The 27,366-nt window shown below is 42.1% G+C and overlaps 1 protein-coding gene across 6 annotated transcripts in view; it reads left to right on the top strand.

Moving 5' to 3' along the window:
* Window positions 1-27,366, top strand: part of LOC110534869 (cell adhesion molecule 1) — a 502,342-nt gene that overhangs the window by 71,713 nt on the left and 403,263 nt on the right. The gene's annotated exons all lie outside the window — the stretch shown is intronic.

Raw genomic sequence — 27,366 nt, 5'->3', positions numbered from 1 at the left:
CATTCCTTCGACCTTAAACGCGAATCCGACCATCACCCCCGATGAGACAGTGAGTGAAGAGCACTTTTTTCCCAGTTCTGTTTGGTGTTTGGTGTTTTTCAGAGTCAGTAGAAAGGCCTCTTTAGTGTCCCAAGTTTTCATAACTGACCTTAATTGCCTACGCCTAAGCTGTTAGTGTCTTAACGCCGTTCCACAGGTGCATGTTTATGGTTCATTGAACAAGCATGGGAAACGGTGTTTAAACCCTTAACAATAAAGATCTGTGAAGTTATTTAGATTTTTACGAAATCTTTTTTTTTTGCTGATTTTGGTTGCATGCTATGGCTTGGAATCAGATATACAGTGCCGTGCGAAAGTATTCGGCCCCCTTGAACTTTGCGACCTTTTGCCACATTTCAGGCTTCAAACATAAAGATATAAAACTGTATTTTTTTATGAAGAATCAACAACTAGTGGGACACAATCATGAAGTCGATATTTCAAAACTTTTTTAACAAATCAAAAACTGAAAAATTGGGCGTACAAAATTATTCAGCCCCTTTACTTTCAGTGCAGCAAACTCTCTCCAGAAGTTCAGTGAGGATCTCTGAATGATCCAATGTTGACCTAAATGACTAATGATGATAAATACAATCCACCTGTGTGTAATCAAGTCTCCGTATAAATGCACTTGCACTGTGATAGTCTCAGAGGTCCGTTAAAAGCGCAGAGAGCATCATGAAGAACAAGGAACACACCAGGCAGGTCCGATATACTGTTGTGAAGAAGTTTAAAGCCGGATTTGGATACAAAAAGATTTCCCAAGCTTCAAACATCCCAAGGAGCACTGTGCAAGCGATAATATTGAAATGGAAGGAGTATCAGACCACTGCAAATCTACCAAGACCTGGCCGTCCCTCTAAACTTTCAGCTCATACAAGGAGAAGACTGATCAGAGATGCAGCCAAGAGGCCCATGATCACTCTGGATGAACTGCAGAGATCTACAGCTGAGGTGGGAGACTCTGTCCATAGGACAACAATCAGTCGTATATTGCACAAATCTGGCCTTTATGGAAGAGTGGCAAGAAGAAAGCCATTTCTTAAAGATATCCATAAAAAGTGTAGTTTAAAGTTTGCCACAAGCCACCTGGGAGACGCACCAAACATGTGGAAGAAAGTGCTCTGGTCAGATGAAACCAAAATTGAACTTTTTGGCAACAATGCAAAATGTTATGTTTGGCGTAAAAGCAACACAGCTCATCACCCTGAACACACCATCTCCACTGTCAAACATGGTGGTGGCAGCATCATGGTTAAAAATTGATGGTTAAAATTGACGGGAAGATGGATGGAGCCAAATACAGGACCATTCTGGAAGAAAACCTGATGGAGTCTGCAAAAGACCTGAGACTGGGACGGAGATTTGTCTTCCAACAATACAATGATCCAAAACATAAAGCAAAATCTACAATGGAATGGTTCAATAATAAACATATCCAGGTGTTAGAATGGCCAAGTCAAAGTCCAGACCTGAATCCAATCGAGAATCTGTGGAAAGAACTGAAAACTGCTGTTCACAAATGCTCTCCATCCAACCTCACTGAGCTCGAGCTGTTTTGCAAGGAGGAATGGGAAAACATTTCAGTCTCTCGATGTGCAAAACTGATAGAGACATACCCCAAGCGACTTACAGCTGTAATCGCAGCAAAAGGTGGCGCTACAAAGTATTAACTTAAGGGGGCTGAATAATTTTGCACGCCCAATTTTTCAGTTTTTGATTTGTTAAAAAAGTTTGAAATATCCAATAAATGTCGTTCCACTTCATGATTGTGTCCCACTAGTTGTTGATTCTTCATAAAAAAATACAGTTTTATATCTTTGTTTGAAGCCTGAAATGTGGCAAAAGGTTGCAAAGTTCAAGGGGGCCGAATACTTTCGCAAGGCACTGTATATATATATTTTTTTACTCTGCACTGCTTATTAAGAAAACAGAAGTCTCTCCTCAGTCAATTAAATCTTGCTCAGCATTTTGTGTTCTACCTTAGATGTATTTATGGGTACATTTAACAAGTACAGCAGGAAGGAAATGCCTTGTAATAATGATATGTAAAATTAAAGTCTCGGGACAATGCACTCCGAGCTCTTACCCACAGAATTAATATTTCATGTGGAGCCATCACTAGCGTATTGGGAATAGTGCAGCCCTGAAATGAATGCAAGGGAAAAGGTGGGTCTCTTGAGGCCTTGTGATCGTATTGAAAGCTCCTAATCCGACCATTTTAAAACTTGAGGCTACTTTAGGGAACATGGGAAGTTCCAGGCAAATAAGAAGCTTTATTTAGCTCCCTTGTTGTGTGTTTTCCCCAGTCAGTAATCTACTGGCTATTCATACAGACTGACTGTGGCACCCTTAGGAACACCATATTGAAAATGTACCACTAAGTGCATGTACCTCTCCCTCATTATTCTAATGTCAGTGACATAAGTAGGGTGCCATGAATATTCCCATTTCAATATAATTTCTGCGCCATCTATTCTGTTTGTCAGTAATTGTTTTCTAGCAATGTATACCGTGCTAAAGTACAGGCCAAATGCTCAGAATGACATGGTTTTGTTATTCAGTTATTTTTGGATAACAGAAAGCAGTGTTTTTGGAAGGCATAGTGCCTTTACTTAATTTGAGATAAATGTGGTGCTAGCAGGCAGTAGAGCTGTAACTCTCCTCTTAAACTGTAATTCTTCTGTCTGTAGTGGCACAGTTTTCCAACTGTCCTCTCCGCTCCCCTACTGCTTTTGTGAAATGTCTTCTCCTATGGCCACTTTGTTTTTATCAATGTCCTACCGTTTTATGTGTAGCCTTCAATCTCTGTGAGACGATGGTATTTTGATGTCAATGAATTGTGACGAGTGTGTAGGCTATGCGTGGCGCACATCTGTGGAATCCTGATGGAGCACTTTTCTCATATCGAGGTGCCATCTTTCCTCCACTTGAGAATTATTCTTCTCATATGAGCGGGGCTCTTATTTATTAAGTCAGTCTTTTTCCAGGAGTGGATTTTTCTTGTTCTTAGCGGTGTATCACTTTCCCATTTTTGAATAATTTGCATGATATTGGCGATGCTGTTGCAAGTCGTGCTCCCTTAATATCTCTTAGCGCTGAGATGGTTACATTTCCTCAGTGTTATCATGTATGTAATGCCCTGTTGTATTGTCTCTCTCAACATACTATAAATCAGAATTAGGTTTTTGAATTAGTGGAACTTGCAGCACTGTATTAAGCAAGAATATATTCATGCAAGAACAGACTTTTCATCAAATTGAGGGATTAGTGTACGTGCTTCGATCGCCTACTCTTTGCCAGGATAAATGTTCCCTGTTGTGCAAAAGATTTCGCTCTCTGAGATGCTGCTGGGGCTTCTACCAAGTAATTATCGCAATGATGTTGAAAGTTATGCAGAGAGAGAATAGACTAGCCTTCATAAGAGAACTGTGTTAGCCTACAGGACGAAGCAAGTTTATTCCAGGTCATTTGCTTGGGCTGTTTAACATATGAGTCGTTACTTTGGCTTACTTTAACAATCTTAATTGCCCTGCCACTGAACCCCCCCCCCCCCCCAACCCCCAAATGTTATCTTCAGCAGAGTCTGCAGAGTGCAACCCAAGCAATAATACCACTTCACCCAAACCAGTAGCCTATCGATCGGTGCCCATGGTAAGGGACATCTCAGTGAATGTAATGGGGTGATAAAGCTGCATTGTAAAGGGAAGGCACCTAATCCTTTTTTCTCATCCACTGCTCTTTTATATTTCCCAGCTAATGTTAATCGAAGGCAAAGGTTCCTGCTGCACACTCTTAATTGCCCTCATGTTGGGACTTGAATGGGCCAAGAGCAGCAATTTATTGGACAAAACAGCGACAGGAAAAAATGGCCAAGGACTGCCAAGTCGCTGAGGCCCTCTGACTGGGAGCCTCGTACTTAGTCAATACTTCTGATGACACGGCATTCATGCCCTCTCAATGGGGAAGTTATGCAAAAAATCTATCTGATGTGACAACCAGCTGACATTGTCACACAGATGTTGCCTGCTGTGGGACTTTTAAATATATATATATAAAAAAAAAAATATATATATATATATATGTATATATGTGTCTGTGCAGATGAGAGGCCAGGACTGATGTGTGTTTTGTGTATCCTGAAAAATTAAGCATGAGAAATGACATACAGTATGTTAAATCGAGGCTATAGAGAATGCTTGGTTTTGGTCACTTAGTCTTTAGGGATGGAGCAAGTACATTGAGGCACCAGTTGAGTTTAGAGGCTTTCTCTCTTGTTAACATGATCACTGCCACAGATCAATAGCAATTTGGTTGTTATAGGTCAGACGTTCAATGTCAGTGATGTACACTCAGTATATATACACACAACACATTATGAACACCTGCTCTTTCCATGACAGACTGACCAGATTAATCCAGGTGAAAGCTATGATCCCTTATTGATGTCACTTGTTAAATCCACTTCAATCAGTGTAGATGAAGGGGAGGAGACAGGTTAAAACATGATTTTAAGCCTTGATACAATTGAGACATGGATTGTGTATGTGTGCCATTCAGAGGGTGAATGGGAAAGACAAAATATTTAAGTGCCTTTGAACGGGGTATGGTAGGTGTCAGGCACAGCGGTTTGAGTGTGTCAAGTGCAACACTGCTGGGTTTTTCACGCTCAACAGTTTCCCATGTGTATCAAGAATGGTCCACCAGCTAACTTGACACAACTGTGGGAAGCATTTAAGTCAACATGGGCCAGCATCCCTGTGGAACGCTTTCGACACCTTGTGGAGTCCATGCCTCGACAAATTGATGCTGTTCTGAGGGCAAAATAGGTGCAACTCTATATTTGCAAGGTGTTCTTAATGTTTTGTACACAGAGTATGTATGATTCCCCTTATTGTACTGAACCTTAAATGGAAAAAAGTGTCCATGAATATCAGATGGAAGCTGGTTTCAATGTTGTTGCAAGGTATTATCTTGGTTGACCGTCATCACACCTCAACCTCAAGGGCCATGTGCTCAAATTGTTTCATAGTGCCTATGTGGAAGTTGGACATTTCTTTTCTCTTGTCATGGTCTGGTCTAGGCTCATACATTTTATTAGGCCTATGCCTACAGCATATTTACTCTTTACTATTTTCACAGTTACAGTATGCCTACTTGTGTTTATCAGGGACTGCATTGAGTGTGAAATAAATGTACCATTCCTAATTGTACAGTTATGCAAGAAATGTGAATGTGCTTTTTTTGTCAGCAAAAGAGGACATAGAACGTTGACATAATTGAAACCACCAAGTAAGAGGTCATCCATTTCTGCACCTTTCGTCGTTCAGCACTAGCAAACACGTACAGGGTCATGACTTTTCAGCACTAGTCTGAGCTCAAGCCATGATTTGTATTTTCAGGCATCATTAAAACTCCATTAGCTTAAAGAAATTTAATTGGAAAATGTGTTTCTTTAAATACTAATTTGCCCATGTGCTTCTATAATTGAAAATGCAGGCTGTATATTGTATGAGAAACACATTAGAATATAGTAATATGAAATTAAACTGTTCATTGAAACTGCACAGCGTCATTTGGCTTTCGATCTCCCTGAAACATTCCATTCACCCCCCCCCCCCCCCCCCACACTACTTCTACTCGCTGAGGAGAGGCTGGCATACTGAAGAAAACACGATCACGTTAGTATTTTGGTGAGCAAGGTCAGTTGCCAGCCTGGGAGAGACAGAAGCATGCTGGTGTGTCTGGAAAGCGTTATAATTGATCATGTGGGAGTCGCTCCTCCTCGTTATTCCCGGCAGCCCCCTGCAAAGTACAGAAGCTGCTGACCAATCTGGAAAAATATGGCATTGACAGCAATCCTTTCAACCTGGTGAGTGTTCCCTAAGGACCAACATTTCTCTGCTGCCATTAGATTTTCTGTTGTATCTTCGAGATCTTGTTGTCCAAATTGAACAGGTCTGTAAAATCTGCCTTAAGGATTTTTCTTGCAGGATAGGTGGAAACTTGAACTGAACTGGAGAAAGTTTTGTAAAGAAAAATACATAAGCCTTCATCAGGTCATGAGACCAACACCTGGTGTTGAAGCATTTAATCTGTTTACGGCCGTGTAGCATGACGCTAAAAAACTGAGTTTGGCAGCATTGGTTTTGCATAGCAGTGCCCTCCTGGGTCCAGGAAACTTCACTATCAATTATCAACCTGGTGTAGAGCTTTCCTTCCATTCATAACATAACTTGTCTGCAAACCTGACAAACTACAAATTAAGCTTAAGCACTTAATGCTACAGAGATGTGTTCATTTAGTGATCGACTTGCAGAGTGACAACCTCAGAGGTAAGGTTGTAGTGTATCAAATTTTATTTGTCACATGCGCCGAATACAACATCCAGTGAAATGCTTACTTACAAGCCCCTAACCAACATTGCAGTATAAAAAATAGGAATAAGAACTAAAAGTAACAAGTAGTTAAAGAGCAGCAGTAAAATAACAATAGCAAGACTATATGCATGGGGTACTGGTACAGAGCCAAAGTGCGGGGTCACCGGCTAGTCGAGGTAATATGTACATGTAGGTGTAGTTATTAAAGTGGCTATGCATAGATAATAGAGTAGCAGCGGTGTAAGTGGGGGGGGGGGGGGGATTTGATTAGATGTTCAGGAGTCTTATGGCTTGGGGGTAGAAGCTAGACTTGATGTTCTGGTACCGCTTGCCGTGCGGTAGCAGAGAGAACAGTCTATGACTAGGGTGGCTGGGGTCTTTGACAATTGTTAGAGCTTTCATCTGACACCGCCTGTTATAGAGAGGTCCTGGATGGCAGGAAGCTTGGCCCCAGTGATGTACCGGGCCATACGCATTACCCTCAGAGGCCGAGCAGTGGTCATACCAGGCAGGGATGCAACCCATCAGGATCCTCTCGATGGTGTAGCTGTAAAACCTTTTGAGGATCTGAAAACCCATGCCAAATCCTTTCAGTCTCCTTTGTGGGAATAGGTTTGTCGTGCCCTCTTCATGACTGTCTTGGTGTGATTGGACCGTGATAGTTTGTTGGTGATGTGGCCACCAAGGAACTTGAAGCTCTCAATCTGCTCCACTCCAGCCCCGTCGATGAGAGCGTGCTCAGTCGTCCTTTTCCTGTAGTCCAATCATCTCCTTTTGTCTTGATCACGTTGAGGGAGAGGTTACCTACCACTGGTGTGTGTCATCGGCAAAGTTAACATTGGTGTTGGAGTCATGCCTGGCCGTGCAGTCATGAGTGAACAGGGAGTACAGGAAGGGACTGAGCAAGCACCCCTGAGGGGCTCCTGTGTTGAGGATCAGTGTAGCGGATGTGTTATCTATCCTTACCACCCAGGGGGCGGGATCCAGTTGCAGATGGAGGTGTTTAGTCCCAGGGTCCTTAGCTTATTGATGAGTTTTGAGGGCAGCAGTCGCCTCTTCACTGTTGACGTTGAGATCAGTGTTTTGTGGGTAATATTTAATTAAGCTGCCAGCTTAGTGTGTCTAGTTTCTCAAACTAGACACACTAATGTACTTGTCCTCTTGCTCAGTTGTGCACCGGTGCCTCCCACTCTTTCTATTCTGGTTCGAGCCAGTTTGCTCTGTTCTGTGAAAGTAGCAGTACACAGCGTTGTATGAGATCTTCAGTTTCTTGGCAATTTCTCGCAAGGAATAGCCTTAATTTCTCAGAACAAGAATAGATTGACGAGTTTCAGAAAAAAGGTATTTGTTTCTGGCCATTTTGAGCCTGTACTTGAAACCAACAATGCTGATGCTCCAGATACTCAACTAGTGTAAAGAAGGCCAGTTTTATTGCTTCTTTAATCAGAACAACCGTTTTCAGCTGTGTTAACATAATTGCAAAAGGGTTTTCTAATGATCAATTAGCCTTTTTAAAATGATAAACTTGGATTAGCCAACACAACGTGCCATTGGAACACAGGAGTGATGGTTGCTGATAATGGGCCTCTAAGCCTATGTAGATGTTCAAGTTTATTTTTACAGGGACAGTGCACATTAATAAACTTTTCAGTAAAAGATCAGGTTTTAGTCAGCCGTCTAATTTACAATCGCAGTTCCTGGGTAGGTTATTAAAAGCAATTACAATACCAATACAGACATTCAATGAGCAGTGAGCACACACAGAGCAACATAGGACAAGCAAGTTGTAGCATGCAGACAGAGCAATATAGCACAAAAAGCAACAAGACAAAATCCATAAAAGCAACAGTGTTTCTACACCTCACAAGCTACAGACAACATGGAAAGCGGCAATACACAACTAGAGATTATGTTCACAAGTCTGATTGGCCTTTAGCCATTTCTTCATGTTTTTTGTGAAAGTGTGATAGGTGGTGCAGTTGTGTGTGTCTGATGGCAGTGTATTCCAAACATGGGAAGCTCTCACAGAGAAAGCAGATTGACTAAAGGTGCTTTTCCTTAACCTGTTTGGGTTAGGGGGCAGCATTTTCACTTCTGGATAAATTGCGTGCCCAAACGGAACTGCCTCCTACTCTGTCCCAGATCCTAATATATGCATATTATTATTAGTATTGGATAGAAAACACTCTGAAGTTTCTAAAACTGTTTGAATCATGTCTGTGAGTATAACATTAACATAACATAACATTTAAACTATGCCACTTTGTTTACATACTTTGTTTACATACTCATCTCATTTGTACATACTGTACTCGATACCATCTACTGTATCTTGCCTATGCTGCTCTGTACCATCACTCATTCATATATCCTTATGTACATATTCTTTATCCCCTTACACTGTGTACAAGACAGTAGTTTTGGAATTGTTAGTTAGATTACTTGTTGGTTATTACTGCATTGTCGGAACTAGAAGCACAAGCATTTCGCTACACTCGCATTAACATCTGCTAACCATGTGTATGTGACAAATAAAATTTGATTTGATTTGACATAATTTATTTAGCAGGCAAAACCCCGAGGACAAACCATTCAGATTTTGTTTTTGAGGTCACTGTCTTTTTCAATAGGTTTTCATGGGGAATCCAGAGTTCTCATCGAATTTCCTGCAGTTCCTACCGCTTCCACTGGATGTCACCAGTTTGTAGAAATTGGTTGAGGTTTTTCCTTTGTGTAATGAAGAAGTACCATAGCTCAGAACGAGAGTCACTTCATGTGTACCTTTTTGATAGAGGCGCGTAACCAGAAAAGAAGCGTCAGTTTTTTTTGCCCCTGTATTGAACACAGATCATCCCATCTTCAATTTGATCGATTATATACACGTTTAGAAATACCTAAAGTTGTATTACAACAGTAGTTTGAAATGTTTTGGTAAAGTTTACAGGTAACTTTTGAGATATTTTGTAGCGACGTTGCGTAAGTTGGAAGCGGTGTTTTTCTGGATCAAATGCGCCAAATAAATGGACATTTTGGATACAGTGCCTTGCGAAAGTATTCGGCCCCCTTGAACTTTGCGACCTTTTGCCACATTTCAGGCTTCAAACATAAAGATATAAAACTGTATTTTTTTGTGAAGAATCAACAACAAGTGGGACACAATCATGAAGTGGAACGACATTTATTGGATATTTCAAACTTTTTTTAACAAATCAAAAACTGAAAAATTGGGCGTGCAAAATTATTCAGCCCCCTTAAGTTAATACTTTGTAGCGCCACCTTTTGCTGCGATTACAGCTGTCAGTCGCTTGGGGTATGTCTCTATCAGTTTTGCACATCGAGAGACTGAAATTCTTTCCCTTTCCTCTTTGCAAAACAGCTCGAGCTCAGTGAGGTTGGATGGAGAGCATTTGTGAACAGCAGTTTTCAGTTCTTTCCACAGATTCTCGATTGGATTCAGGTCTGGACTTTGACTTGGCCATTCTAACACCTGGATATGTTTATTTTTGAACCATTCCATTGTAGATTTTGCTTTATGTTTTGGATCATTGTCTTGTTGGAAGACAAATCTCCGTCCCAGTCTCAGGTCTTTTGCAGACTCCATCAGGTTTTCTTCCAGAATGGTCCTGTATTTGGCTCCATCCATCTTCCCATCAATTTTAACCACCTTCCCTGTCCCTGCTGAAGAAAAGCAGGCCCAAACCATGATGCTGCCACCACCATGTTTGACAGTGGGGATGGTGTGTTCAGCTGTGTTGCTTTTACGCCAAACATAACGTTTTGCATTGTTGCCAAAAAGTTCAATTTTGGTTTCATCTGACCAGAGCACCTTCTTCCACATGTTTGGTGTGTCTCCCAGGTGGCTTGTGGCAAACTTTAAACGACACTTTTTATGGAAATCTTTAAGAAATGGCTTTCTTCTTGCCACTCTTCCATAAAGGCCAGATTTGTGCAATATACGACTGATTGTTGTCCTATGGACAGAGTCTCCCACCTCAGCTGTAGATCTCTGCAGTTCATCCAGAGTGATCATGGGCCTCTTGGCTGCATCTCTGATCAGTCTTCTCCTTGTATGAGCTGAAAGTTTAGAGGGACGGCCAGGTCTTGGTAGATTTGCAGTGGTCTGATACTCCTTCCATTTCAATATTATCGCTTGCACAGTGCACCTTGGGATGTTTAAAGCTTGGGAAATCTTTTCGTATCCAAATCCGGCTTTAAACTTCTTCACAACAGTATCTCGGACCTGCCTGGTGTGTTCCTTGTTCTTCATGATGCTCTCTGCGCTTTTGACGGACCTCTGAGACTATCACAGTGCAGGTGCATTTATACGGAGACTTGATTACACACAGGTGGATTGTATTTATCGTCATTAGTCATTTAGGTCAACATTGCATCATTCAGAGATCCTCACTGAACTTCTGGAGAGAGTTTGCTGCACTGAAAGGGGCTGAATAATTTTGCACGCCCAATTTTTCAGTTTTTGATTTGTTAAAAAGTTTGAAATATCCAATAAATGTCGTTCCACTTCATGATTGTGTCCCACTTGTTGTTGATTCTTCACAAAAAAATACAGTTTTATATCTATGTTTGAAGCCTGAAATGTGGCAATAGGTCGCAAAGTTCAAGGGGGCCGAATACTTTCGCAAGCCACTGTATATATCGACATAATTAATCGAACAAAAGTACCATTTGTGATGTTTATGGGACATATTGGAGTGCCAAATAAAGAAGCCCGTCAAAGGTGTAAGGCATGATTTACATTTTATTTATGTGTTTTGTGTCACGCCTGCAGAGTTGAAATATGCTACTCTCTCATTGTTTACTGTTGTGCTATCATCACTTAATAGCATCTTATGCTTTTGCCGAAAAGCCTTTTTGAAATCTGACATTTTGGCTGGATTCACAACGAGTGTATCTTTAATTTGCTATCTTGCATGTGTAATTTAATGAAAGTTTGATTTTTATAGAAATGAATTTGAATTTCCCCTGGCAATTGACCATGTGGGACGCAAGCGTCCCGCCTACCCCAGAGAGGTTAAGGGAACTATACAGTCACCTCTCATGGCAGACCTTGTGGATCTGCTGCCATATGTTTGGGTTTTCTGTTTAACAAAAGTACTGAGTGGAGGGGGAGCCAGGCCATTTATGTTCTGGAATACAAGAGTGTTGGTGTATTGCACAAGATTTTTCCAACTCAGGAGCTCATGCTTTCTGAGGATGTAACAGTGATGATGGCTATTGGGCTTCCTATCAAGCACTTTGAGAGCCTGTTTGTATGTAGACAGACTGAATGGTTTTTAATGTTGTACAGCAAGCTTGGGCCCAACTAGTCAAGCAGTATGTTAAGTGGGGGAGTATCATAGATTTGAAGTACAGTTTTGCTACCTTTAGTCAAACAACTTCATATAAATCTGAAATTATCTAGGTTGAATTTGGGTTTTTGAGTCACCTTATTCACCTGCTTTTTAAGAGGTTGGAATCAAGTGTAATGCCAACGTACTTTAAAATCAGATACCACGAGCTTCTCCCCTGACACACAGACATCTGGCTCAGTAGCATGTTGCCCTCTTTGTGAAGTTTTTTTCACATTGAGACTCAAACATGAGTCACTGAGCCACTTTGTAACCTGGACCATTACAGTAGTCAGTTCTTGTGCAGCTTGTTGTTTGCTCTTTGCATGCACATATCACTGTATCATCTGCATACATTTTAACTTCAGACCCAGTACAGACAGAAGGCAGATCATTAATGTACAGGCGTAACAGGAGGGGCCCCAGTATTGACCCATTATAACTAAGAGTGGGCGACGGCTCTTCGCTCCTTCTGACACACTGAGTTCTGCTGTCAAGCAGACAAGTTGGCCGTTTCTGTGGAGTGTTTTGCTCTGAAGCCAAACTGCATATTTGTAATGTGAAGGGGCTGCCGTTGAGGTTTGCAATCATTTGTTCTGCTCCACACTTTTCAACAATCTTCGACAACACAGGGAGTATACTAATGGGCCTGTAGTTACTCATGTCAGCAGGGTCACCCGATTTAAAGATGGCCGTTATTATGGCTGACTTCCAGACCCTTGGAAACACTCCCGGACCAATAGATGTGTTGGTGACCTGAGTAATGGGGCCAATGAGTGACTCTGGTAGTTTTTAAGAAAGGTAGAGTCCAGCCCAAACACATCTTTGGCTTCAGAGTTCTTTAGTGAGCGAATCACCTTCACCTCTGACTCAGAAACCTCCCTTATGATGAAGACGGGTTGAGTGTCATTCTCTACTGAGCCCAAGAAACCAGTGGAGGGGTTCTGTGTCTGTACCCTGACAGAGTCAACAAAGTGAGAATTGAAGGCTACTGCTATTTTGACGACATTCTGTGTTAGATTGTCATTCACCATGATTTCTAGTCTTTTTGCAGTGTTACTATGGTCTTCCCCTGTACCTTTTTTTAGATTCTCCTAGATCGACTTAGAATTTCCATTTGCTTCACCAATTATGTTAATTAAAAAGTTTGCCTTGGCCTGTCTGATTTCTTTCATCACATTATTTCTCAACATGGTAAACCTGTGTCTGTCATGCTCTAATTTGGACTTTAGGGATGTTTTTAGAGCATGATCTCGTTCTTTCATCAGTTTCCAGATGTATCCATTTAGCCAAGGAAGAGTGCTCCTTTGGCCAGGTTTGGATTTAATTTTCTTTAGGAATCCATTTATTGTAATCTGGATTGTGGATCAAAAAACATATCAGCTTCCACATCTGTATAGGACTATAGATCATTCCAGATAATTCCCTTAATTGCATTTTCAAAATAATTGAATTCACTTAGAAAGCCTGATCAACTCAGAATACCTAACAGTAGAGGTTAAACCTGTTCTTAGAAAGCTTTCTGGCAATAAGTGTCAGATTATGATACGATAGTTCAGTAACCATATTGAATGATTTAGTCACTCTCTCTGGTTTATTACTCAACACCAGATCAATCTGTGTTTAGAGCAAGAAGTCACCCTGGTGGGCCCTTTAACTAGCTGTGTAAGTTCAAAGGTATTATTGATCCGTTTGAGGGTTTTCCTGCAAGACTTGTCTTCATAATTAATGTTAAAATTTCCCGTTAAGATGACCTCTTTCCCAGGATCACATTCCCTAAGCATGTTATTAAACTGATCAAAAAACGATGGTATATACGTTCCAATAAGGGTGAAAGATATTTCGGGAGACAGTGTAACGTTTAGGTTAATACATTCTAGTTCATTATCACATGACCACTCAATTTGTTTACATCGGATATGTCCTTTAATGTAAATCATCAGACCCCCCCTTCTTCCTTCAGTCCTGTCTCTCCTGAAAACATTGTAGCCAGGCACAATACAAGCAGCATGTGGAGAGTTTTTATGGAGCCATGTCTCTGAGAGGCAGAGGAAGTCAAGGTTGGAGTCTGTGAGTAGATGTTGAATTTGATCACTTTTTGGAATGACGCTGTGAATGTTCAAGTGCCCTCCTGGTAGTCCCTTGGGCTTAGCTCGTGGGTCGAAGATAACTTGAGAGTGATGACTCGAGAGAAACCAGGTGACCATGGGGCCATAGCACTCACCCACTTCCGCAGCGGCGACGATCTGTGGAAAAGGCCATCCACTGCTTTCCACTCCGGTGAGTATCGCTGGCTCGGTGATTTAGGCCCAGGGTTGAGTTGTACATCCCCAGAGAGCAGGAGGGTAGTGAACAGGTAGTTTAACAGTTTCCAATAAATGTTGGACTAGTGTTTGTTACTCCTAAGCGGTTCAGTGGAATAGGGAGTGAGGTAGACTTGGCCATTATTCAGAACATTATGGTATGCTCCGGTCCCGTAAAACAGTGAACCAATGTGTTTGGTGTTGGTATTCTCCAGCAGTATATTGATTGTGTCATCCCAGCAAGGATGCACATATTATCAGTAGAGCAGCTACATAACTGACAATTGTGGCAATGTACTGTAAAATAAGATGCATAATTGCGCTTTAAATCTTTGCATGACTTAGCTGGGGTCGGCGTACACCTGATGTTTGAGATAAAATAACAGCATCTGTAGGAGAAGTGGCACATGCTGCACCATCCTCCCTTCCGTCTGCCATCTTCCACATCATTCCATTAAAAATCAGCCATTTCCAGCAACAATAGTCATTTACAACATTAACAATGTCTACACTGTATTTCTGAACAATTTGATGTTATTTGTCTTTCAAAAGCAAGGACATTTATAAGTGACTCAACTTTTGAACGGTAGTGTATATCACCAGGGAAATGTACGAGAGCATGTTGGCCATGGTGACATGTTTCCAGTGCTTCTTCTCCCCTTCCGTGCTGCTTCTTGTCTACATACTTGTTGGTATTGGAAACTAGTGTCCCCAGCACAGAGGGTGGTGAAGTAGAGCTGAAACAGCTGGATTGGGGTATATGTTTGTGTACTGTCCAACTGTGGGCCTACAGGTCGTTTGGGTCTGAACATAATCTCCACAATCTTCATTGATTGTATGCTATCTGTTTTGGGGTGGCAGGAAGCCAAGTGGTTAGAGCGTTGGGCCAGTAACAGAAAGGTTGCTAGATCGAATCCCAGAGGTGACAAGGTAAAAATCTGTCAGTCTGCCCCTGAACAAGGCAGTTTTTATTTTTTTATTTTTTATTTCACCTTTATTTAACCAGGTAAGCTAGTTGAGAACACATTCTCATTTACAGGCCAAGATAAAGCAAAGCAGTGCGACACAAACAACAACACAGAGTTACACATGGAATAAACAAGCGTACAGTAAATCTAACAATAGAAAAAAGGAGTCTATATACAGTGTGTGCAAATGGCGTGAGGAGGTAGGCAATAAATAGGCCATAGTAGCGAAATAATTACAATTTAGCAGATTAACTCTGGAGTGATAAATGAGCAGATGATGTGCAAGTAGAGACACTGGTCTGCAAAAGAGCAGAAAAGTAAATAAAAACAATATCTGGATGAGGTAGGTATATTGTATGGGCTATTTACAGATGGACTATGTACAGCTGCAGCGATTGGTTAGCTGCTCAGATGGCTGATGTTTAAAGTTAGTGAGGGAATATAAGTCTCCAGCTTCAGCGATTTTTGCAATTCGTTCCAGCCACTGGCAGCAGAGAACTGGAACAAATGTTGGCTTTGGGGATGACCAGTGAGATATACCTGCTGGAGCGCGTACTACGTGTGGGTGTTGCTATCGTGACCAGTGAGCTGAGACAAGGCGGAGCTTTACCTAGCATTGACTTATAGATGACCTGGAGCCAGTGGGTCTGGTGACGAATATGTAGCGAGGGCCAGCTGACTAGAACATACAGGTCGCAGTGGTGGGTGGTATAAGGAGCTTTGGTAACAAAACAGATGGAACTGTGATAGACTGCATCCAGTTTGCTGAGAAGAGTATTGGAAGCTATTTTGTAGATGACATCGCCGAAGTCGAGGATTGGAAGCTATTTTGTAGATGACATTGCCGAAGTCGAGGATCGGTAGGACAGTCAGTTTTACTAGGTTAAGTTTGGCGGCGTGAGTGAAGGGGGCTTTGTTGCGAAATAAGATGACGATTCTCGATTTCATTTTGGATTGGAGATGTTTAATATGAGTCTCTAAGGAGAGTTTACAGTCTAGCCAGACACCTAGGTATTTGTAGTTGTCCACATATTCTAGGTCAGAACCGTCCAGGGTAGTGATGCTAGTCGGGCGGGCAGGTGCGGGCAGCGAACAGTTGAAAAGCATGCATTTGGTTTTACTAGCATTTAAGAGCAGTTGGAGGCCACGGAAGGAGTGTTGTATGGCATTGAAGCTCGTTTGGAGGTTAGTTAGCACAGTGTCCAAGGACGAGCCAGATGTATACAGAATGGTTTCGTCTGCGTAGCGGTGGATCAAAGAATCATCCGCAGCAAGAGCGACATCATTGATATATATACAGAGAAAAGAGTCGGCCCGAGAATTGAACCTTGTGCCACCCCCATAGACTGCCAGAGGTCCTGACAACAGGCCTTCCGATTTGACACACTGAACTCTGTCTGCGAAGTAGTTGGTGAACCAGGCGAGGCAGTCATTTGAGAAACCAAGGCTATTGAGTCTGCTGATATAACAGGCGGCAACAGTGAGACTTTTTTCTGGAGAGATTAATTTTAAATTTAGAAGCTCGAACTATTTGGGCATAGACCCGGAAAGTATGACAGAACTTTGCAAGCTATTCCTGTAGTATATTGCAACTCCTCCCCCTTTGGCAGTTATATCTTGATGGAAAATGTTGGGAATGGGAATCTCTGAATTTTTGGTGGCCTTCCTAAGCCAGGATTCAGACATGGCATGGACATCAGGGTTGGCGGAGTGTGCCAAAAGCAGTGAGTAAAACAAACTTAGGTAGGAGGCTTCTGATGTTAACATGCATGAAACGAAGGCTTTTTCGATTGCAGAAGTCGTCAAATGGCGGGGCCTGGGTTAACCTCTACATCACCCAAGGAACAGAGGAGGAGTAGGATCTGGGTATGGCTAAAGGCTATCAAAACTGGTCATCTAGTACATTGGGGACAGAGAATAAAAGGAGCAGATTTCTGGGCGTGGTAGAATAGATTCAGGGCATAATGTGCAGACAGGGGTATGGTGGGGGTACAGTGGAGGTAAGCCCAGGCACTGAGTTATAAGAGAGGTTGCATCTCTGGATGTGCTGGTTATACTGGGTGCGGTCACTGCATGTGTGGGGGGTGGGACAAACGAGGAATCTGAGGCATGTTGAGTGGGACTAGGGGCTCCACTGTAAACTAAAACAATGATAACTATCCTAAACAACAGTTTACAAGGCATATTGACATTTTGAGAGAGACATAAAGCGAGGCATAAAGCAATCACAGGTGTTGATTGGGAGAGCTAGCTAAGACAACAACGGGTAAGACAACGGCGAATCAACTAAGACAACAACAACAGGTAAAATGGTGATGAATGGGTAGAGAGGGTCGGTTAACTACACACAAGGCCTGAGTTCGGGTCTAGGGCTGCGAGATAAACAAAAAAATAAAAGTAGACAAAATGGAGTACCGTGATAAATGAAGAGTCCAGCCGGCATCAGCTATGTAGCCAAGTGATCATATTGTCCAGTGAACAGCAATAGATGGAGCAGGGAAGCCGTGGCGTAGTCGTTACTACGCTAGCACACGTGAGACACAGTGTTTAAAGTTACCAGGCCGGGGTAAGTAGAAGCGTCTGCTCCGATGTCCGGCATTGGCCGGTTGAGGGCACAGCGGATGGAATTATGTCTGCGGACCAGTCGTGGTGGTACGGCAGGGCGTTGTGTCTACAAAAGGTTTGAGGCGGATGGCGAAAGAGATATTGTAGTTCTAGTAATTTCGTTTGCCAGCCTGGCGCCTGGCTCACGGCTAATTGGTGCTAGCTTTTGGGCAGGGGCGTTAGCCACTATAGCCACTCAGTACCAGCTAGCTAGCAGCGATGATCCGCTGTAAAGGTCCAGAGCTTACGGCAAGTATCCGGTAGGAGTAGTGGATTCTAGCCGTGTCCGGGAGGCATCGGCTGGATAGCCGGGTGATCAGAGTGGGCCGGGATGTGGGCCTCGCTCAGGGCTAGCTTCGAGGCTGGGTCACTCAGTGGCAGCTAGCTAGCTGTGATGATCAGGAGTAATGGTCCAGGGTTTACGGTAGGAATCCTGCGTTCTAGTGGAGAAAAACAGTCCGAGGCTGGTAGGTATTATTCAGGCTAAAAAAATATGATTGGTGCCTGTGCAGAAGGTAAAGGATGCTAGCAGTGGCTAACAATGACTAAAAAGCTAGTAGCTAATTAGCTGGTTAGCTTCTGATGGAGGTCCTGGCTATAAGGTAAAAAAAAAAAAATAGCAGATCCGTGTCACATTGAGTGAGGCGGGTTACCGGAAGTTATATTTAATTTAAAAATAGATAATAAATTGAAATGTATAAAAAAAGATGAAAAATACAAAAAGTAAACGAGAGGATGACTAACCACGTCTGCATCTCTGCGTAGGAGTGCTGATCGAGAAGCAGTTTTTTACTTTTTAGATCATAATGAATAAGATTAATTGGACACTGTCTGGAGAGTGCCTCACATAGAGGTGTGAAACACACACCAACACACAACTCACAATGCAAACAGTGGAACACATAAGAGACAAAGGAGCAATGGTCACGAGTTTGATAGCCTCCCAGTAGGGGTGCAGGCAGAAGTTCGTTGGTGGGCGATTTTGCAGAAATATGGCTGGGCCAATGGGGAGGGGGGTTGTTCAGTTTTTTTGTAGTAATAATGGTTTGTTTTTGTTCAGTCTGATGCTTGGTTTTTCGCTTTCTTTTTACATCCCTAATAAGCCATTATTATGCCAAAGCGATGAAAGAATCTGTTCAAAATACTATGATGCGCTCTGTGCGTTCTGAGAGTCCTTTCACAATGCTGGTAGCAATGGGCCATATTACTCAAAAGACATACTCAAGTCCTACATGATCCCACCCAGGTCATCGGATATGACTGTAAAGCTTAATGTGTATTGGCGACACGGCTGTCCATCTTTAACTTTACCCACTCCCCAGTCTAACGCTATACCACAGGTCAAAAGAGAACACCCCACACAGGCCGACCAATAACATCATTATTATCTGTATAGTCTTCACTTTCACCACATATCAATGTTGTTCAAGATTTATATAGTTTTAGCTTCTCCACACTAACGGACTGTGAGTCATAGCCATCTTGAAATGGGCTCATGGGTGTGACCATATATGGTACTAAGTTACGCCAAAGATTGTATGGTACGGCCAGCTTTCAGGAGACACTGTATTCACGGATAGGGGCTATCGTTATAATTTTAGACAACATTGAATAAAAATTTGATTGAAGGTCCCCTATCTTCAATTTAAGACATTGGCTCGAATCTAGCGTGTACCTTTTTAGATTTCAAGAACACTTCACTTCTCTCATTGATTTCTCAATCCCAAACACCTGCCTGGTCTGTTTCGCAAGCTTTCTTGCAAGTCTCGCGATGTTGTGCCTTTGGATTTAGAAACTTTGTGACCAGAGTAGCAATTAAAGCCTACTGTCGAATGGCTATGTGAGGACAGCTAGGCTACACTGCAGAAACCTCTCATTCGCTTGTGTAATGTATGCCATCAATTCACCTGTCTAGAGCAATTGCAGGGTAATACATTTTGTATTTGATGTGGTCATTCAATTAGCCTTTTCCACTTTACATAGCCAGTGATGCTTGGACCTGTGATGTATTAAAGCAGACATTCATGGGCAAAACCTGCATCATGATCACCAATAATTAGGTTGAAATGGGTTCTGTATTAAAGCAGTTGTTCTGCTCAATGGAATAGCCGGAACTTGTTTCACATTTGAAACTAACATTCTTTAGACCTAGGCTATATGATCATGTGTACATTTGTGGTTTGTTATTCTGACTGACATACATCCCTCCCTCTTTGTGACTCATGTCAGGAAACTAAGCGCAAGTCGCGCGTCACTACTTCACAGGAGAGCCATTTGAACGTAAACTTTTTTTTAAATTATATAAATGCGTTTTTTTTTGGCAGAAATGCCTTCTGGAACATGTGAACTTTCATGTGCCTTAATAACAAACTTGTATGCCATCTGTAAATTCAATTGTTAAATTACGAGTCTAGTTGGTTTAGCCACAGAAAAAGTCAAGAACCTTCCCGCTAGCCATGATTGGCTGAGATAATGAGTGAGCTGGACATGCTGAGAGATGAGTTCGGATTGGTCTGCCATATAGATCTATAACATGAGCTGTTCCGTATGTGTCGGTAATCCTTTCTAACGCAGCTTTAAAAAAAAAAAGCTATCACGAAGTAGAATTTCAAAGGTGTTGCTCTCCACTTTCTGGAGCACCGAGTTTTGAAATCAGTGCAATTAGAGTATGATAGCTAAGGAGATGGAGAAAATGTTGGCGTTTGATTGCAAATATGCAGAGGGAGTTGAAAAGAGAACACACTGTTGTAATCTGGATACAGGCGTTTTATACATCTTCAAAACTAAGGGCAACCATGGCATCCGTGACAGAGGGAGAAGCTAGTTACATTTTCAGATATTACACGTTTCTAATTTTGTCACAGTTGTTTCCATTTTAAGTTTAAGTGTACTGCTAGCTAGCTAGCTAACGTTACATGTATGAGCTGTGTAGTATTATTATTAGTATCTCAGAGCCATTTGCATTTCTAGTTATAGCCTAATGTTAGCTAGCTAGCTAACTACCAACCTGGTTGGTTAGCTACCTGCATATTCATGCAGAATAGTAACGCTATGGATTGCGATTATAGTTAATTGTTTAGCTAGCTAGTTACATGTCTAAACAAGACTCCACTATGCAAGTAACCATTTCAATAGAATGTTCATGATGTCACTGCGACAACAGTCACCAACGCTCTGGATAGCATAAAATGGTCAGTTTCCTAATTTGTGTCTGGGAGTAGCTAGCAAGCTAGCCAACGTTAGCTTGGGTGCCTGACTGCTGCTGTTTGATCAGAACGCTTGGATAAACCCTTCTTCTCGGCCAGAGCATCCAGTGTGCGCCCTGAGCGCTCAGAGTTTACCAACGCCCAGAGTGCACACTCTGGCAATCCACATTGAATTTACGAACATACCTGTAGTATAAACCATCCTTTAGTCTTGAAATCTTTGGTTGTTTTAGTACATGTTCTTGCATGTGAATCCTTAGAAGAAGGGCTCTCCAGTAGGTCTACCAAAACATTGAAGGTCCATTTTCTCAAAAGTGAGGTTATCAACTTTCAAAGCAGAGTTACTTTCAACTGTAGTGTATGATATACCATTTTCTAACTGTGAGTCTCTGCTTTTATCCAATGTAAAAAAAATACACAATTTAAAATGTTGCTACATAAGACCGAATTGAGCCAGGCGGTCACATTTATTGTCCCTGTACTCATTCAATTCTAGCTCACTGCATGGCAGATGCTTTTAGTCTCTGTCACTTGTAGCTCCAGCAGGCCTTTTTGCATTTGAACTGTCACCACTTTATCTCAACTTTGATGTAATTTGCCTGGTTCCATTACCCTTTGTTTGCCAGTGCTGATGTCTGAATTCATATCTTGTTCTCCCATTGTTGTCGCTCAGTGTTGCCAAATGAGTATGCCTCGCTGTTTGACAATGCGCAGCATTATTCTTACCATTATGCACATTCAGTCTTCTCAATTAAAGTATAACACAGCTCTTGCCACTTGCATGCTGACTCTTAGTGCAGCAGTCTTCCCATTGTCTCCCAGTTTGTCACTGTGTGCTGTATCTATCCATCAACAATCACCAGAAGCCTCCTCTGCAAAGCACATAAAAATATGCTAAATAAGGTGTTGAGAAAATAAGAACACTCCTACTGGCTTTTTCGGTATTGAATTGTGCGACAGGCAAAAAGGATAGGCCTATCCAAGACTGATGTTAATTCTGCTGCTTTCACATATATACTGTAACACATCCCTTCTGTTCTGTGATTACAATGTTATGACTTGAGTGTTCCAGACTTGAGTGTTCCAGACCTGAATAACACAGGTGCTCACATTCTTGTTACATCTTGGCTACACACTGCACTGGCTTTTAAAGGCAAATGCACTTCTTTCAAATCACTGTGTTTTTCCAGAAAACTCACATTTCATTCTTGACATAGTGATCCATTACGGAAGCTCACAAATCATACTGTACGTTTTTTGTTTTCTGTTTCACAGTATGCAAAAAATTAAATGATTTAAATCAACGGTTCAATGGTTTATGATAGTAACAGCAGTTACATTCCCCTGATTGTGACCTACCAGTTTTATTATCATGGCAGGTAGCCTAGCGGTAAGAGTGGTGAACCAGCAACCAGAGGGTTGCCGGTTTGAATATTGTGTCCAACAGGAAAAATCGGGCGGGAAGTGAGCTGGAAACCCGAGGGTTGCTTGTATAAAAACCTAGATGACTTTGCCTGCCATTATGCCCTTGAGCAAGGCACTTAACCCCCCGCAACAACAGGTCCTCGGGTGCCCAGTGTGGCAGCCCCCTGCACCTCTCCAAAACCTGTATATGTATGCATGTGTCTCTTTTTGGAGGGGTTGGGTTAAAAGCGATAGTCAAATTTCAGTTGGAATTGCCCAATAAAGGATTCTTCATCTTAATGCCAGGAGGGCAATTTGATTTTGTTTAATACCACTTAATTATGTGGTCAGCACTGGCTTATATTTGTGGTGGCTTTAGAATAAAGAAATTCATGGCAGGTAAAGGCACATGGCAGCCTCCTTACGATGATGGTAGCAGAAAAAGTAGACTTGCATTCTCCTGCATTGCCTTAGACATTATCATTCCAGTTACAAGTCTTCTTAAATGCGACATCATGAGAACTTACTCATTTGAATTCAGTGATATGCAGTGGAATCTGCTTCTTAAAATGCAAAGTTATTGTTTCTATAGAGTAAAGCATTATACACTTAATGTTAATTAAGCCCATAAATTAAGCCGTTTAAGTGGTCTTTGACAGAGGAAGAAAACACACACACCAGTGTTTCCCCGATATTCAGTTAGCAACGGCGAGTTCCACTCCCAAAAATCTGGTAAAAATCTAAATTGTTATGGTTAAACATTTTCAGTATATATAAAAGATAATGGCGCTATATATTTTTTTGTAAGATTGTCTTTGAGAACTGAGAACCACAAGAAGGAAAAACTAAGCCTTCATGGAGAATCTAAAATTCCCATTCATTTTGTTAATGTTTGAGTCACTCAGACAACATAAGAATATGGCATAAGCCATTGCAAATTTTTGCTTTAAAAGTTCTTTCCTCTCAGCCCCATGACAAAATGTGTTAGAATTGCATGGAATTAAGCAACATTTTGTCTGTGCGGTCAAGTGGAAGGCCTCAAATGTTTGGTCGGAGACCAAGCCCCCCCCCCATACTCTAACTTTCCTACCGCTGCTGAAAAAACTCCTAGGGGAAACACTACACACACAAACAAAGCAGCAGCTTCTTTTCCATACTTATTCATTTCACCGTGCCTCTTTGGAGGCCGTCCAATTATGGCAGTTCAGCATAACGGCGCTAGACAAACGGACAAGATGGATGAGTTTACATATCTGGCTTGGTAAATTTATCTACAACTGTTTGGCTAAGAGCCCGCAAGGCCCTCAGAGTCCTCAGGTCTGTTTAACCTTGAGCAGGGTGCTGGACCGATACAGTAAGCTGCAGGAATCTCACTGAAGGCCAGCCACTTATAAACAAAACCACACACAATAGCCACAGAGCAAGGCTTCAGCTTTCACTGGCTGTGCTACAATAAGTGGTCATTTTTGTGACTGAATAGTTTTTCTAAAAGGGAAGCATGCAGTGTGCACTTTATGTATTGGTGGAGCGTGTAGAAGTGCAGAATCTGCAACAGGGACGGACGGATAGACAGACACGTGGCCATGAACGCATGTGCGCACACTTTTATATTATACGCAATATCTAATATTGTATTGCTTATCTTCAAATTCTCTATTAACCCAATTTAATGTAAAGTTTGCATTCTATCTTGGCTCCTTCATTGCAGTTAATTTCTTGCCAGTGCTGCCGTGTGGAATGTATTTTCCCAATCTTGTAACATCCCACTGGGCACATACGTCAATTCAACGTCTATTCCAAGTCGGTTCAATGTAATATCATTGAAATGATGTGAAAACAACGTTGATTCAACCAGTGTGTGCCCAGTGGGATATTTGCAGAGAGACACCATAAATAGTTTACCCTGGCATCAGGGGAGTACTTTGTGCTCAAACATTTGGTTGGTTAGCCATCTCTAACAGTGAGTTAATTGAAATAGAAACATTGGCTTACGTGCTTGAGATGCTCTTTATTGGAAAGCATGTGTAGACTATATTGATGGATTCTGTCAAAATATAACATGTTTCAAGTTCAACTGTAGTTTGTTTGTATCCTGTTTAGTGAATTATTACTGTGAGTATTAATGGAGTTTAGGCTAATTAGAAAGGTTGACCTAATCAGATGAGAGGAAATTGCCTAGGATCAGAGAGCAGTGTCAGGTCCAGGACAATGAAGATGGACGGGTTGTGATTCTGACATCTGGCTAAAACAAAGAGATGAGCATGGACATTCCACAGGGGAAAGGAGGGAAACTGGGGTCATTAAATGTATAGCTGGGGAGGTGACACCTATAAGAGGGAAGGGACCAAAAGGAGGGAAGAGTATAAGATGTTTTGTGATCTTTCTAAATGTATTCACTCGGACTGTATCCTTGGTATTAAACACTTGAAACTTCTCTTGAGCATTTGGGCTCAAGTCCTTATTGCAAAGAGGTTGCAATAGCATTTTTCTTTTTAACAATATTAAAGTTGAAATCAATTGGGATTACTCCAGTGAACTTCCTTTTTGTCACCAAGGAGAAATAAAAGCTTGACGAAAGCTGGGATGAGGGAAGCGTCTTGGCAAATCACATCTCGATTAAGATGAAGTTGTCAACTTTCTAGCTGGATTTTACTCTTTAGTGTGATCTACTAATCTAGAGTGAATGTCATTAAATGTATCCTCACCGTTATGTGTTTATGGCCTCCAGCCTTGTTCTGGTAGAGACAGAAAATGTCCCCCAAACAAGGCATAAATCACAAAGTTAGTGGAAGTGAAGCAGGAGGAATAAATCAAAGCTCTTCGCTCGCAGCCCCAAGTTTGGCACGACAACAAGACCTAGTCATCGTCATAGCAGTGTGACTTATAGCCCTGAGGCAGAGCGATGACATTTATCACTTAAAGATAGAGAGAAAAATGCAAATGAATTGCTGGATGAGAAATGTCACTTATATTTTTAAAGCATGGTCTGTCTGTGGAGAGTGTGGCATGTTTGGGTGCATAGAAAGAAGGCATTTATTTTGTGTGTGTTGGAGAGGGGCTGCTGAAAGTCACTAAGGATGACTTTTGACTTCCCAGAGGCCTGGTGAAAAAGGCTGAGCTACAACACAATGGCCGCTTCTTCCTGCCTGGAAAAAGAAGAGGGTTATCTTCGTCATGGTAATTGGTTTGCCGGCGTGGAAGTGGGATAATTTGTAAAAGTTTATTCAGTCTCAACTCCCTTGCATTTATCTGTCTGGAAGAACAGGGGGCTGGGGAGAGAGGTGGAAGAGGGAGAAAAAAGTGCTGCAGAGAGAGAAATGAGAGGCATTTCCATAAAAAGGCTGAGAAGGTGAAGGAAGTGTGTCTGAGGGCTCAATCTGATGGCAGCCAGAATGAAGGATCCCTTTGGCAATCCGATGCATTTTACCCACATTTTAACCCATACAAGCACCTCTCCTGAACTGCCTTTTAACCAATGCAAGCACCTCTCCTGAACTCCTATCTCCAGAGAAAGCGATCCCTTTTAGGACCAATGCAGCAAATATAATATGTTTTGTGAGTATGTGGTAGATGGGGAGGGTTACCAGTGCAGAAGCACAGAGGTGGAGTTGTGGGGTGGTAGTAGTATCATCAAAATAATTTCAACATTTTCAGTTTATATTAATGACAGTGGTAATTGCGTCCCCTTCTCCGACTACTATCGTCTGGCTGGGCCGTGCTTGAAACTAAATACAAGGTTTCTCGCATAGCTCCATAATACATAGGCCTATTTACAGATTATCATAACAAACCTGAGAGAGTTACGAGCGGGAGCTTCATGGTGCTCCAGTCCTCAACGCCGCTCTACCTACCCCAGCACTGCAGGCCCAAGTTTAATCAAATGGAACTGCAATTGACTGGCAATTGCTTACGTGGATGATGGAAACGTCTTGACTTGTTTAGATGCACCTCCACTGCTTGCAGACTCTAATTTAATCAGGCAAATGTGCAGGCTGCCTGCTTCAGAGCATCTTGACTGATCACTTTTCCAGGTGATCAGACGTGTTCAACCAACCCTTCCTTCTCTAAGGTCTCTTTCATACTCCTCCCTATCTATCTGTCTCTCCCTGTCGGTCTCACTTTCTCTCTCTCTGTTCTGTTACCCTCCATCTTCCCTCTCCCTCAAATATCTTCACTCTGCCTCAATCTCTATTCCCTTCCTGTTTGACATTGATTTGTTTCAAGGGACATAGGTTGTGAACAGGGGCCCTACCCCTGGCAAAGTGTGTCTTACCCCTGGCAAAATTGAGGTGGTGGGGTGCTGGTGGGAGGGGAAAAGTGTCTCTGGTTGTCTCAGTGCTGTTGCTAGGGTAACGCCTAGCCTCCCACAGTGATGTATCACTCAGCCTAAAGGCAGAATCATTGAGAGGAGGAGGAGAGGGAAAGAGAGGCCTTGATCAACTGGTAGTCAACACTGTTGTGGCAGCTCTGCAGCACACACACACGCTGCTTCCTAGCCCAATTCATCCACATTTCTTGAACTCTCCTGTTATTGTTAATAGCTATGCTGTTTTTAACGGGGGCTTGGAGACAAACGATGCCTAGGCTTATCTCGAGCCTACATATAGCCATTTCTCAGACCAGTACCATTTGATCTGGCGAGATGTCAGATATGCAGAGTTGTTTGTGCTGAAATATAGGCCTAGCTGTTTTCTCTTGTATGCCAGCCCTTATAAATAGCTTTCCACGTGATTTCCAACAGACCGTGGATGAGACATAATTTATAGATCGGCATGTAAGGGTGCTCTCGAGCGGCTAGATGGTCTTTACCATTCTGCCATCAGATTCGCCACCAATGCTCCTTATTGGAAACATCACTGCACTCTAATCCTCTAAACTGGTCATCTGATTGCTTATTTATAAAACCTTCTTAGGCCTCACTCCCCCCTATCTGAGATATTTACTGCAGCCCTCGTCCTCCACATACAACACCCGTTCTGCCAGTCACATTCTGTTAAAGGTCCCCAAAGTGCACACATCCCTGGGTCACTCCTCTTTACAGTTCGCTGCAGCTAGCGAAGGAACGAGCTGCAACAAACACTCAAACTGGACAGTTTTATCTCAATCTCTTCATT

The sequence above is a fragment of the Oncorhynchus mykiss genome, chromosome 10 (genome assembly GCF_057628025.1).
Source record: "Oncorhynchus mykiss isolate SJ-2025 chromosome 10, ASM5762802v1, whole genome shotgun sequence".
NCBI lineage: Eukaryota > Metazoa > Chordata > Actinopteri > Salmoniformes > Salmonidae > Oncorhynchus > Oncorhynchus mykiss.
The sequence above is the reverse complement of the archived record's forward strand: the minus strand, read 5'-3'. Positions and strand labels throughout refer to the sequence as shown.